The 12,180-nt window shown below is 51.3% G+C and overlaps 1 protein-coding gene across 3 annotated transcripts in view; it reads right to left on the bottom strand.

Annotated features, from left to right (window-relative positions):
• TMEM39B (transmembrane protein 39B) overlaps window positions 1-12,180 on the bottom strand; it is a 230,285-nt gene that overhangs the window by 142,300 nt on the left and 75,805 nt on the right. The window lies entirely within an intron of this gene.

Below are 12,180 nucleotides of genomic sequence, written 5' to 3'. Positions count from 1 at the left end.
TAAAGACTAAACCAGCTGGGAACAGCAGATAGTAGGTTAAGCAACGTATTGGGGTTTGGGAGTAGTTTACACATTTTTCACTCTGTTTTCCAAGTTCTTCAACCACAAAAAGCAGAACTTGAATTATAGAATGGCAAGTGGAATATGAAACTGAATGTAGAGATGTGGAGTGTGCACGAGTGTGGTGTAGTCTGGAATGCAGCAGCATAGGTAAAATTATTCCATCCTCACACATTTCATTCTAATCTAAAAATTACCATTTGGTTTGGCTAGATGTTCAACACAGTAGGATAGTCTTCCATATAAAGAACAGCCCAACTAATTTATTTTCCCTTGCGTTTGTCACTACTAGTAGCTAAAGATCCACTCAGCCAAGCAGAACCTGGTCTAAAGAACAGGCCTCTCAGGAAGGGGATATATCATTTAGGGAAATTATGGGCTGCCAAAGAACCATCTAGTAAGATAATGAAGAACATTTGAGGGATCAGTGGCTAAGCAGTTGCTTAAGCAATTTACAGAAAAACCACAAAGAGCGGCAGAATGAAAAAATGGTATGAAGCTGTGATAGGCTATCTTCCATAGACTGGAAAAAAGAGATCATACACGTCAAACAACACACCCCATCAATAAAGAATGATGGGGCGATACCTGTTGTGATCCAATTATGAAGGTAGTTCTGTTGGGGGGGGGCGTGGCTAGCCAGCCATGACGGTGGTCGGCTGCCGATAGAGCTTCGGCTTCACCCAGGGAATAGATCCTGTAGCTGAACTCCCGCGGGAGCCCAGACGTCTCAGCGGGTGTCGGACACGGTGGGGACACCCCTGGAAGGAATCCCTACTCTGGTTCGCTCGCGGCATCCCGAGAAGCAGTGCGGGCGTGGCGCGGCCTGTTGCGGCCTTGCGCGGAGACGAGCCGGGACCTTCAGTTAGGGCGGAAGTGTAAGGTGAGGCGGCCTGACTGTCGGAACTCGAGACGCGGATGCTGCCACTGCTGCACTTCCAGATAGGAATTAGTGATTGGAGGTTCCAGACGACCACCCCCCCACAGCCCATGTAGTTCTGCTCAACCTGGGGGCCGAAACTGGACTTAAGAAGAGCCTCGAGGTCGCGCCGTCTACGGTCGCGGTTCGCCCTCCTCTCCCCAGTCTTCCCCCTCATCTGCCAGACGGCGAACTTTACCGGTGTCTGGGGAATACTGACAGTTGATTTACGGCTTGGTAGGTGTGAGAGACTGAGGCCTGGAGTCGCACGGGGGAGAAGGCCTAGACCCCGGAGGCGATATTCACAGTAAAAGGGGGGGGGAGCGACTACCCCATGTTATGAGACTATGCCAAGGCAGTGCAGATGATTGAACAGGGACCCCCTGCACCCCTTCCCCCCTGGTGAGTGACGGCGGATACATCCTGGTGAGCGGCCTGACGTATGCGGTCGCTCCCTGTGGCTCGGAGATACAAGTCCGACCGAGACTATGCCATTGTGACCGGAGTGGCCCAAGAGGTCCTGTGGTGGCTAGTACGGTCTTGCCTTGCTGGAGGTTTCAACGGGCTGTGATTCTGAGGCTCACTCTCGCCCTTCCACCCTAGGGCGGCCCACGCTGCCATTGAACGCCCTTTTGATATTAAACATTGGCAGCCCTGGCATTGGGTCACTTTGGTTTGCGACATACATAGGGCGGATTGCTTTTGGCCCGAGGAGATCGGTGGAGGGGTCTCCCTGTTTCTTTCTGTGTCGATCATGGTTCAGAAGGGACCAAGGTACCGGAAGGCCCGGGAGATCAAGAGGCGACACGACATGGATTCGGAGTTGGAGACAGTCGGTCAGTGCCTGGGGTCGTAGGAGCTGAAATCGGAGGGGAACCATCAACGGACAAACTGGACCTGATTTTGAAAGAAATACGGGACTCCAGGACTGCTATGGAACGACAAATGGGTGCCCTAACTACAAATCTGTCTCTCCTGAAAGCAGACCACGATAAGTTGGTGGATAGGGTCAAGGATCAAGGTCTGACCAGATCTAGCGCCGACGGTGGCAGACCACTCTTCCTCAATACAACAACTCCAACAACTCCAACAACAGGTTACTTCCATATCAGACCGGGTGGAAGATGCAGAAGGTCGAAATCGACGCAACAATATACGCGTCATAGGACTTCATGGAGCAGTGGTTACGGGACCACGTGGCCGCTGAGGGACTCTCCCCGTACTTCTGCGTGGAGAGGGCACACAGAGTCCCGACGGGCCAGCCCTGGCCTGGCTGCCCAGCACGGCCGTTGATAGTGAAAATTCTTAATTACAGGGACTGCGACACCTTACTGCAGAAGGCTCGGGAGAAGTCAGCAATTCACTTCGAAAATCACAGGATTTCCTTATACCCGGATTATACCAACATGGTCCAGAAACAACGATCGTCGTATCAATCAGCGAAGAAGAAGCTGCAGAAGATCGGTTTTAAATATGCTCTCCTCTTCCCTGACCGGCTGAAGGTCATTCACGAGCAAAAGATGCACTTCTTAGAGAGCCCCTCGGATGTGGAAGAATGGCTGGAGGTGATGGAATTGGCGGACAGTCAAGACTCTGCATGGGGACAATCGGGCCGGACCCCAGAGGGTGAACTGGAACTGGAGGTACGAGGGTCTCTGGGGCCTGCCGGTAGAAACGGACGTCCTGGCCCATCCAAGAAACAACAGAAGAAAGACCAACTGGGAGCACTGGCGGCTGCAGGTGCCTTCCGCGAGGGCGCGGATAAGATTGGCACAGACTCGGAAGATGGTACGATCCAGTCTGACTCTGATCAGAGTGCTGTTTTATTTCCTACCATCATGCCTAGAGCTGCAGACGAGCTCATGGACAATTGACAACATTGAGGAGCGTATCCAGGAGAAGGATTGTTAACAGTATATGGGATATCTTTTGAAAATTGTTCATGGATGCAATGTACTATATGATTAGGCCTTGCTGATATAATATACAGGTAGGAGAATCAGCCTGGAATATGCTTTCTGGATATCGGGCAAGGGAGTGGGGGGGAAGGGGGGAGTGGGGGGGAAGGGGGCAGAGGGGTGGGGGGGGAGTCGGGCAAATGGGAACCTGCTTTATCGGGGCCAATATGTGTTTCCCTATCACCCTCCCTTCCATTCTATGCTCACTCGCTGCCATATATCCTTATCTTCCCTGGGGTGCTTTGCCGATGGGCACTCTGAGCCGGACACGAACAATGACCTGATGGTGCTAATGGTCAGCCATCCCCCAATTGGCGTATGCACCACAAGTTGGAACAAGATACTGTTTGTAATGTTGTTTGTTGGGCCCAGCAATGTTTAGATGCTGTGCAGAGTTTAGTTGGGTGGGTTGTTCGATGGTGGAATACGGGAACTCCGGGTCGCTACACATAGAAGATATCACGTTAGGGCTACATTCCTTTATAAATGAACTAGGAGGCACATATGACTGAGACTGCAGGAACGCATCAATGTATTACCTGGAACATTCGTGTGTTGGTGTGAGAAGTTGGCCTGGTATATGATTATCACTATTCTAGTGAGCACCTTGCACCAGTCCAAACGACCCTTATGGTGATTGGTTGTAAGTCAACCTTATAGACCAGCTATCCTAGGGGTAGCATGGACAAAAGCAGTCTTAGGCTAAACTCAAGAGGGCATGTGAAGCCAGCTGTTTTACCATATGCAATCCTTTTAAATACCAAATGAAAGCACACCACACAAGTTATATATTACAAAATATATGTATTTATTTCTAGAATACTCTTTATGAGCACAGAAGCACACCCGTTAAACAAAGAACACAGTATAACATACAATAAGCTGCACAATTATGGATAGGCCAGTTGGCCACTCGAACCATATATTAAGAAAGTGGTATAAGTACCACGTCACAAACAATGAACAGGCCTAGGGCCTTGGAAATCGCTGGGCCTACACTGGACTAACGAAGGTTAGGACATAGGAGGCCCACAGGATGTGGGTGCAGTGTCTATAGGAAACCGCGTTTACCATACAAGTCAATGGTGCGTAAACATCAGAAAGATATATGTTTCGGAGTCTTCCGACTGGACTAGAACTTAGCCTCTTAAAACTAGGACACTAGAGGTGTAAACCACTACAGGAGCACCGGAATTATATTGTCACCTCACCCACAGGAAGCGGGTGCATAGGTGCCAAAGTGTGTCGGGTTTCGTCGTGAAGTTCTATGGAGCCTTTAGATGAAGATGCGGCAGGCGACCAGGAGAGAAGCGTCCGGTTGGATCCAAGGGTGGATCGAAGATGTAGTGTACCTGAAAGCAGAGGGCACAGAGTCTAGGTCCCTAGCCAGTGACCAGGATGGAACCAGGATGGAACCAGGCAATGTCGGGTTGCAATCCGGTGCTGTCGAGTAGTTTGTCTCCGCTGCCACGTGGACCAGGAAGGATCGAGGATGACCAGCTGGTGAACACGAGCTGTCCCACGAAGGTTCTTGCTGTCGGCGGTGTCGGTACTCGATTCGGAGTCACCAAGCCTTGGCAAATGCAACCCACGCAGGACTCGAAGATGTCTTCTTGATCGGACCGGGAAGGTCAGATCGATGGCTCCTTTTCAGGGGAGCTGGGGCCAGTCTGGAGCAACCAGACCAGCAGGGTAGTTTTGATGTTTCGTCGTCACAGAGGCCACTAGCCAACGTGCAAGCGACCGGACAGCGCGTCGAGCAGGAAAAGTGCAAAAGGGCCCCACGCAGCACTCGGAGAGTGTGGAGAGGTGATCTTTGGAGCACAGGCTGCTCTGGGCTGGGGCTTCTCAAACCCCAAAGCACAACGTCGAGGGTGCCTCGGGAGCTGCGCTGGAAGCACTTTGTCAACTTTTCAAGATGGCCGGTCCCACGTCTCACGTCGCCTCCACGGGTCTAAGCTTTGCTAGGACTGTGGATCAGGCTGTTGGAAGTCCAGGTCTTGTCGGTCTCTGTCGCACGAGCTCCGGCGGGAGCAACGGCAAAGAAAATCTTGATGCGCTGATGGTGCCTGCTTGCACAGGGTGGCCACTCCTTGACCACAAGGGAGATTCTTCAGTCTTCTACGTTGAGTAGGATGTCGAAAGGTCCAGAGTTTCATTTCAAAGTTTCAGTCAGGATGATCTAGTTTGCATTGGCACAGCTCCTACCTTTATTTCAAATCTAGGGGCTGGATCACCTGCTAGGTCCCTCCTTTGGGTGGGACCCAGGAAGGGGATGGTTACACCCCTTTCCCTTTGTCCAGTTTCGCGCCAGAGCTGGGGCTGGAGTGCCCCAGCACCGGTTTGAACTGGGCAATGCATGGGACGCCTTGTGCGCCCCAGGCAGTGTCTAGTTTCATTCAGCCCTCCCTGCCCCAATCCACTATCTCCTGTCTGGGGTGATGTGACACCTCCCTGTGACAGGATACCTACCATTTGTCCACGCCTCCCCTGCCGGAGTTTCGGTCAGCAGCAGGAGGCCAGACTTGTGTCTGTGGCAGCAGCATCCATTGTGTGATGCTGAGGCTCTGGTTAGATTTAACCGCGTTTAAGCAAAGTAACATGTCTTTTCCCTCTTGAAGGGTGGAATGCTACCCCCTTCGCCAGAACTGGCGAGGGGGTAGTATTCCAAAGCGTATGACACCTTACACGACATGTTTTGATAAAGCCAAACCAAGGTTAGCAAGTAACCGCGAGGATTATAATGCACTTAAGAGTATATGGTATGGCAATATCCCAGAACAGCTAAGGGACTTGGTTCCGAAAGCTGCAGACAGGCTCAGATCATGCTAGAGCACCATCTCACATAATACCAAGCACTCTGCCTCCAGAATTGTGAACGCCTGCCATAGGAGTGACTTATAGGTGTATATGTGTCCACATATAGGTTTAGAAATAGGTATACTATATTTAAGCAAGGGGTGATTACACCACCTTGCCCCAGCTGAGTGATCAGCCAGTTGTGTCAGATTAGATAGCCAGCCAGGGGTAGCAAAAGATATGCTGCAGCCCCTGGTAGGCCTTGGATGCACCTATGCCCTGGGTACCTATAGTACACTGTACACGGGCTGATAAGGTGACCCAATGTCCAATTGGTAATGTACCTAAAGCACACAGATAGCATTCTTTCAAGAGTCCCACCCCACAGCCGCAGAATCACAGAAATTGATGAAGAAATGGAGGGGCACAATATACTCTACAACTTACTCGGCTTTCTCCAGAGGTGCTACTATATGGGTACGTCATGGGGTCCCCTTCGTAGAGATCGAGAGAAGAACAGATGATCAAGGCAGATACATTCTAGTAAAGGGCACGTTAGATGGGAAATTGATAGTATTGGGGAGTGCGTATGCACCAAATTTTGACGGGAAACATTTTTGCACAAATTAGGAATGGCATTGGCAGATTGGACAGGAATACCCTGGGTGCTGGTAGGGGACTGGAACGCGGTCCTAGATTTACAAATGGATAGATCACCTCCCCCCTTAGAGGCGGCTGGAGCTAGCAAGCTGACTGACCTGTTTGCTTCTTGGGTTGTTGGATGGCGATTGGTGGGTGCTTGGAGGGAGTTGTACCCTACCCATAAAGAATATTTGTTCTAATCTCCCATACATACTTTGCATACTAGAATCGATCGATTCCTTTGCTCAAATTCGATTCTCACCTCAGTGGAAAAATCAGAATATTTAGCTAAGACGTTCTCCGACCATCGTCCCCTTACTATCACGCTTCGATGGGGCAGGGTGCCGACCCCGGTGCCTACATGGCGGCTCAACCCTTCTCTCTTGGAGGATCCCCCATTTTGCGAATCGCTATCTGTAGTACTCACTGATTATTTCCGATTAAATTGGGATTCCGCTTCCTCGAACCGGATTGTCTGGGACGCTATGAAAGTTGTGCTCAGTGGGGCGGCGATAGGGAAATTGGTGGGAGCTCGGCAGGAGGTACATAAGAAACTGTGCGATGTTAAGGATAGGTTGAAGATTCTGGAGAGGGAGGCGAGCCTGGACCCGGAGAAGAGGGGAAACCTGTAAGAGGGATATATAGATCATGCAGAAGTTCTACAAACACTACGACGGATCGATTATAAAGAATATTCACGCCGCCAGCATACGGACGCGGATAAGTCCGGTACATTGTTAGCTAGGTTAGTACAGGACCAGCCCGACCAACCAACTATCACCCAGGTACCCGATCTGCAAGGTACATTGGTTGATACGCAAATGGAGATCAATCAGGCCTTTCATGCCCATTTGAGTGGCATATATGCACCTATGGCTCGCGATGATATACCGCCAATTTCGGATTTCATGGCGGATCTCCCCTTTCCTGTATTGTCGGAAGACACGCGGAAGACACTTGAAAATTCTATCACGCAGCATGAAATACGTTCTGCGATCAAAGGCCTTAACCGTAATAAGACCCCAGGTATGGATGGGCTACCGGTGGAATTTTATTTGACGTATTCGGAGATCCTAGTACCGGTATTGGAGAAAGTGTATAAAACGGCGCTCGGTGAGGGGCGGTTGCCGCAATACACCATGTAGGCATTAGTTACTTCCATTCCGAAACCGGGCAGAGACACACTGGACATGACGAATTATAGGCCCCTTTCCCTGCTCTCGACAGAATATAAGATCCTCAGTAAGGCACTGGCAGTTCGTATCCAATCTCACCTATCTACACTTATACACCCGGATTAATGCGGTTTCCACCCGGGACGCAGTACTTAATTAAACACGCGCAGGTTACATGCCTTGATGTCGCCCTCGCCCCGTGACCTGCTACGAGCAGGATGTATAACGCTAGACCTGAAGCAGGCGTTCGATTCCCTGGCCTGGCCATTTATGTTTGAATCGCTGACATGTTTTGGGTTCCCGGACGTCTTTTTACATTGGATACGCCTGCTATACACTAACCCCACTGCAAGGGCACGTACGGGCCGGTATGTCTGACCGCTACTCAATACATAGAGGCACTCGGCAGGGTTGCCCTTTATCCCCGATATTATTCGTCCTAGCCCTGGAACCACTGGCTATGGCACTGCGTAGCACCTTCGACCAGAAGGGCATTCCGATGGATGGGTCACAACATTTGATATCTATTTATGCAGACGACATCATGATGTATCTTCGAGATCTAGAGGCTGACCATACGGAGATCTTTGACTTGTTTCAAAGATTTGAGAAAGTGTCGGGCCTAGCGGTGAATCCGGGGAAGTCTGTGTGATTCTTCTTTCAGGAAGTCATACGCCCCTCTCATGTCAGATTTGGGGCGTGCCTGATACCAGTGGCCCCGGACTCCTTTAAGTATCTGGGTATACCTTTAATATCGGAGCTTGCCAGGAGGAGACCGATTATCCTGCCGACAGAGAGTCTGCTTGCCTGCCGTCAAAGGGCGCTGGTGTTTGGACCTCGCCGCCGCCGCATACCACGCCATCCACGAGCGGCCGCGGAGCGGGAGGACCACAGCCCCCAGAATCCCTGGCGTGTTAGCCATGCCCACCGAGACGCGATCTTTGGCGCCCGGAGGCGCATTTAACACCGGCACTCCCCCGGCAGAGCGGGGGAGTTACCTTTAATATCGGAGCTTGCCAGGAGGAGACCGATTATCCTGCCGACAGAGAGTCTGCTTGCCTGCCGTCAAAGGGCGCTGGTGTTTGGACCTCGCCGCCGCCGCATACCACGCCATCCACCAGCGGCCGCGTAGCGGGAGGACCACAGCCCCCAGAATCCCTGGCGTGTTAGCCACGCCCACCGAGACGCGATCTTTGGCGCCCGGAGGCGCATTTAACACCGGCACTCCCCCGGCAGAGCGGGGGAGTTACCTTTAATATCGGAGCTTGCCAGGAGGAGACCGATTATCCTGCCGACAGAGAGTCTGCTTGCCTGCCGTCAAAGGGCGCTGGTGTTTGGACCTCGCCGCCGCCGCATACCACGCCATCCACCAGGGGCCGCGGAGCGGGAGGACCACAGCCCCCAGATTCCCTGGCGTGTTAGCCACGCCCACCGAGACGCGATCTTTGGCGCCCGGAGGCGCATTTAACACCGGCACTCCCCCGGCAGAGCGGGGGAGTTACCTTTAATATCGGAGCTTGCCAGGAGGAGACCGATTATCCTGCCGACAGAGAGTCTGCTTGCCTGCCGTCAAAGGGCGCTGGTGTTTGGACCTCGCCGCCGCCGCATACCACGCCATCCACCAGCGGCCGCGGAGCGGGAGGACCACAGCCCCCAGAATCCCTGGCGTGTTAGCCACGCCCACCGAGACGCGATCTTTGGCGCCCGGAGGCGCATTTAACACCGGCACTCCCCCGGCAGAGCGGGGGAGTTACCTTTAATATCGGAGCTTGCCAGGAGGAGACCGATTATCCTGCCGACAGAGAGTCTGCTTGCCTGCCGTCAAAGGGCGCTGGTGTTTGGACCTCGCCGCCGCCGCATACCACGCCATCCATCAGCGGCCGCGGAGCGGGAGGACCACAGCCCCCAGAATCCCTGGCGTGTTAGCCACGCCCACCGAGACGCGATCTTTGGCGCCCGGAGGCGCATTTAACACCGGCACTCCCCCGGCAGAGCGGGGGAGTTACCTTTAATATCGGAGCTTGCCAGGAGGAGACCGATTATCCTGCCGACAGAGAGTCTGCTTGCCTGCCGTCAAAGGGCGCTGGTGTTTGGACCTCGCCGCCGCATACCACGCCATCCACCAGCGGCCGCGGAGCGGGAGGACCACAGCCCCCAGAATCCCTGGCGTGTTAGCCACGCCCACCGAGACGCGATCTTTGGCGCCCGGAGGCGCATTTAACACCGGCACTTCCCCCGCGTCGCGGGACGCGCGCGGGTGCAGCCGGGCGAAGCCCGGGCAAAGGGCGGGCCGTCTGAGGCCGTCCGAGGTTGGCCAAGGTTGGGTTGGGCCTGGTCTCTTGGCTCGCTGCCCTGGAGCTGTCGTTGCAGAGCTGTGAAATCTGCCGACCAGTCTGTTACGTAAGTTACATTGACTTTGGTTGCTCATATAGCACATTATGCCTCCTAAAAAGTTAACCACTTCTACTAACACTATGGAAAATTATTTGGTGCAGGTAGTAGAAAAAATCAACCTTGATAGAAGAGCCTCTTTGGGAATAGACTCATCTGCTCAATCTCCATTTATTGACATCGAGGCTGAGGACCCTTTTGGCCTTCTAATAAATAATAGCACTAACAGTGCCACTCCTGATTTGTTCCCAGATACTATTACTATACAGCCAAGTGGTACTGTTGCTGGAGTTGAAGATCTGAGTGCCAACGAGGTACTGGCGGATATTACTATTAGCCAGGATCAATCTATTTCTCCTCCAGCACCCGTTCTGGGTAAACGGGAATGCCTTAGGTCAGCCAAGAACAGAGTAGCAAACCCTCCGAGGAAATACTCTGAGGAAGAGGAGCATGATCTGACTAGTGAAGCGTATATTACACTTTCGAACGCCCAATTTAATAAATTACTAACTTTAATGGACTCAAAAATCAAAGGTGCGACGAAGCCCCTGGTTAGCAAAATAGATAAGCTAACTTCTGAGGTCAACCGTTTGGAAAGTCTATTACAAAAATCTATAGACGAGACTGGGAAACTTTCGGAAAGTGTCTCTGCAAAGATAGAGGAATCTGTCAACAAATCAGTAATTGCAGCCGTTGGTGGTCTCATCCCTGTCCCTGTCCCTGTATCAAATACCCTAACGGCAAGTAATAACACTCTCCCAGGTGTTTCTCACACTGCCTCGATCCCTGCTCCTGCTGTTGAAGACCCGTTCATTGAAAAAGGGACTTTCGAACTTGTGGTTGAAGCTTCCCCACTGGTACTTGTCCTTGCCAATGTTCCAGCCTTGGCTCAAGGTGAGAGGGAAACAGCATCTTCTCTACGAAACAAATCTCTATCATGGTTAACCACCAACATGGTAATTACTCCTTGGGGAAAGCAGCAACTTTCTGAAGAGCTTGTCAAAGCAAGAAGGGTTCAGTGGATCGGGGATAGGGTAAAAAAGTTTAAAGGGGAGTGTGTTGTTCTCCACTTCTCTGACCCTGGGGTCTTGCCTAACATCCTACCAAATATTTTACCACCCCAAAGGCGAACGACTTCAATTGTTCCATTGACTTTGGACTTCTTCTACCCAAGAAGGGAAGCGGACCAAACTCAAGCATTCTAAGAACTAAATGGAACATTGTGACTAAGAGGGGGAGGAAGGATGTTGCCTCTGTTGACTGGGGTCTGGGGCTAGAAAATCGATTTTCTTCATTATCTAATTTAAGTGATTGTGATTGACAACCATCTATTTGTAATGCTGTGTCTGCGCCTGCTTATGCTAAAAGTCTATCAGGTTTAGCTTGTTACCCTCCAACAACTAGCCCGTTGGGGCTTTTGATTGCTGATTTACCTGGGGCACCGAATGTTACGATTGTAGACCAGGTTATAGGGGGTAAGGGGTTAAACATGCATTCTACAACCGATGGTATTCCTATGACACCATCTTCAGGGAATATTCTGTCATGGAATGTAGCTGGTATATCTTCCAAAATGGAAAGCGCAGACTGGTTTGAATTCATAAATAGGTACGACCTCTGTATTTTCCAAGAGACTTGGTCGTGTGAGCCTACTTTTGCTTTGGGGTATGTAAACTTTCATGTTCCTGCCATCAAGGGTCCCAAAGGGCGGCCTATGGGGGCCTTACCATATGGATTAGGCAGTCTTTAAAGATTGTTGTAAAAAGTGTGGAACTTGACCAAAAAGATATTCAGCTTATACGATTGACCAGTGATCTACCCCTCTCCATGGATATATATAATATCTATGCCAGAGGTGGTAGTAAAGGTAGATCGGAGGTTCTTATGAGCCTTTCTAATATTCTTGAGATCGAATCTGCAGGAAAAAACATCTTAATTGCAGGTGATTTGAATCGGACATTCGAACCTCTAATCACTGGTGATTCTCCTCTGGGATCGGAGGAAGATAAACTTTGGGACATTCCCACACTTGAGTCCCCCCCGATAACCAGATGGACAGCTGACATCTTAGGTCTAAATGCCATGTGCTTGGAGCATGGGTTACGCGCCCTGAACGGCCGAACCCAATCAGACCGTGTTCCCGCCATGACATTTAACAATGGGCGAAGCAAAAGTCGTATTGACTATGTTATCTGTAGTACATCGCTATGGCCATCCCTTATTGACATGGTAGTTA

Source organism: Lissotriton vulgaris, chromosome 2_1, assembly GCF_964263255.1.
Source record: "Lissotriton vulgaris chromosome 2_1, aLisVul1.2, whole genome shotgun sequence".
NCBI classification, from domain to species: domain Eukaryota; kingdom Metazoa; phylum Chordata; class Amphibia; order Caudata; family Salamandridae; genus Lissotriton; species Lissotriton vulgaris.
The sequence above is the reverse complement of the archived record's forward strand: the minus strand, read 5'-3'. Positions and strand labels throughout refer to the sequence as shown.